General features: G+C 37.6%; 2 protein-coding genes across 2 annotated transcripts in view; both read right to left on the bottom strand.

The window, feature by feature from the left end:
* LOC113816935 (high-affinity lysophosphatidic acid receptor) overlaps positions 1-2,500 on the bottom strand; it is a 24,770-nt gene that overhangs the window by 7,160 nt on the left and 15,110 nt on the right. The gene's annotated exons all lie outside the window — the stretch shown is intronic.
* The window catches only part of LOC113816936 (uncharacterized), an 8,244-nt gene continuing 7,665 nt past the window's right edge, over positions 1,922-2,500 (bottom strand). Inside the window, exon 4 of the mRNA XM_027368928.2 lies at positions 1,922-2,500. This exon is cut by the window's right edge and continues 182 nt beyond it. The gene's annotated coding sequence lies outside the window, so the exon portion shown is untranslated.

Raw genomic sequence — 2,500 nt, forward strand, 5'->3', positions numbered from 1 at the left:
TAATCATAAGGATAACAATAATAATGTTGGTACTAAGAAAGATAGTGATAATAATAATCATCATGACCATCATAATAATAGTGATACTAAAGATAATGATAATAACAATAATAAGAATAATGATAGTAACAATAATAAGAATAATGATAATAACAATACTGATAGTGTAATTGGTGATAATAAGGACACTGCTAATAAAATGGTAATGATGGTGATAATGATAATAATAATGATTATGACTATAATGATCACTATCGCAATTGCCAGAGACATGGTAAATGCGTCAGAAAAGAATACCTGGCAACGATCGGTGCAGAGTGTGCAAGATAACCACATTACACCATCCGCTTGCGTAATTTTGCCATTTCAGAATATCCGAAAAATGTAACCTACTGTAGATTGCAACCGTAGCAACTCCAGCTATCGTCTGACCGCACAAATTGTTTTATGTTTCGTAGTAAGTGATACCATTCCCACGATTACACTTGTTTCAGGAGAACCGTACCTGTTGCTTCGTTTTTATATCCTTCTTCGGCACCAATACACGCGATATATACGGTCATTGCACAAAAACACACACGAAAAGAGCGCTCCTTTTTGCCTGGAATCCGGAGCGGGGAAGCCAGTGACAGCGGTTGGCGGCGAAACGGAGGTTGTGGCGGAGGTCGGAAACATCTACGAGTTACCAGGGTGACGTTGCGCCATCAAGGGCTTACGCACGCGTTGTTCAGCTCGGCTTACCTGCTGCTTCTCTCCGCTTACTCGCTGCCTCTCTGTACGTCTCTCTTGTCCTCGTATGTTTGCCGTTTTCTCCCTTTTCCGTGTTCGCTGCCTCTCTGTTCGTTGCTTTTGTTGTCTTTTCTTTACCGTTTCTCTCTGTTTACTCGCTGCCTCTCTGTACGTCTCTCTTGTCCTCGTTCGTTTGCCGTGTTCTCCCTTTTCCGTGTTCGCTGCCTCTCTGTTCGTTGCTTTTGTTGTCTTTTCTTTACCGTTTCTCTCTTTCCGTGTTCGCTGCCTCTCTGTTCGTCTTTCTTGTTCTCGTTTGTTTGCCGTTTCTCCTTTTTCCGTGTTCGCTGCCTCTCTGTTCGTTGCTTTTGTTCTCCTTTCTTTACCGTTTCTCTCTTTCCGTGTTCGTTGCCTCTCTGTTCGTCTCTCTTGTCCTCGTTTGTTTGTCGTTTCTCCCTTTTCCGTGTTCGCTGTCTCTCTGTTCGTTGCTTTTGTTCTCTTTTCTTTACCGTTTCTCTCATTCCGTATTCGCTGACTCTTTGTCCGTCTCTCCCTTTCCGCATTCGTTGCCTCTCTGTCCGTCTCTCTTGTCCTCATTTCTTTACCGTTTCTCCATTTCCGTATTCTTTGCTTACAATTTTCACTGCTGTTTTTCAAGTCTAAAAGTATGTTCAAAGTGTCAGATAGGTTTTCCTTGTTAAAATTCTTATGTAGCAGGAAATTCACTGTAACATTAACTTATTTTTTTAGGATAGCTTATACGTTTGGTATGGTGAATAAATATTACTGAATGAATTATCAACTTTATTATCACATACAATTCTACATATTTAGACTCATTGAGCAATTTACCAAGACATAGTTTAAGCGCGATTCATAACAAATAGTCAATATAAAAACAAGCTAGTTAAAAGTTTCCTATTCCTGGTCAACATATCTTCATACTAGATATAATATCTATCGATAATAGCTGGTATATATCATCCACCATAGGAACTTGATAGTCATTTGATGTTATTAATAAGTGCCATTACTGAAACCATACATTTGGTGTAAATGGGATAGTTGGCAAAGGATAAGGACAAAAGAAAAGAGAGAAAAAAATATATAAACATGAATATATATACATATATTCATATATATATATATATATATATATATATATATATATATATATATATATATGTATGTATGTATGCGTGTATGTATGTATATATGTATGTGTGTATGTATGTATGTATGTATTTATGGATTTATATAAAGTAATCCAGAATAACTTTTTGTCATATCAAGATGGTCAAACCCTGATGAAACAAGTACAAAAACAGAGAGAAAGTCCCTGAGGATTTTATACCAACTCGAACACGCTTTACGTACATTAGATGAATGAATGAATAAATAAATATATATATAAATAAATAGATGAATAGAGTGTATATCAAGCGATATGAGACAAGGCTGGTCTCGGGTTGAAGGCAGGAGAATCTCGAAAAAAAACAAAGGTTTGTACCATTTCGGGGAAGTTACTTAAGGAGTTTCTCACAACACCCGAGAACACCCTGCAGGTAAAAGCCACAACGTCTTCCCGGTAGCAGTCACTCAGCCCAAAGCAAGACGTTCATTTGGGAGATCAATTCCTTAATCTATCTTGCATTTCTGGCTACGCTGAAGTGATCCATCTGCGGTCGTATACCCAAGGTCTATATAATAATAATAATAATAAGAAAAGCAAAGAAAATATGAATCTTAAACCTTGCGCACTTCACGGGACTGG

This window comes from Penaeus vannamei, chromosome 32, assembly GCF_042767895.1.
Source record: "Penaeus vannamei isolate JL-2024 chromosome 32, ASM4276789v1, whole genome shotgun sequence".
NCBI classification, from domain to species: Eukaryota; Metazoa; Arthropoda; class Malacostraca; order Decapoda; family Penaeidae; genus Penaeus; species Penaeus vannamei.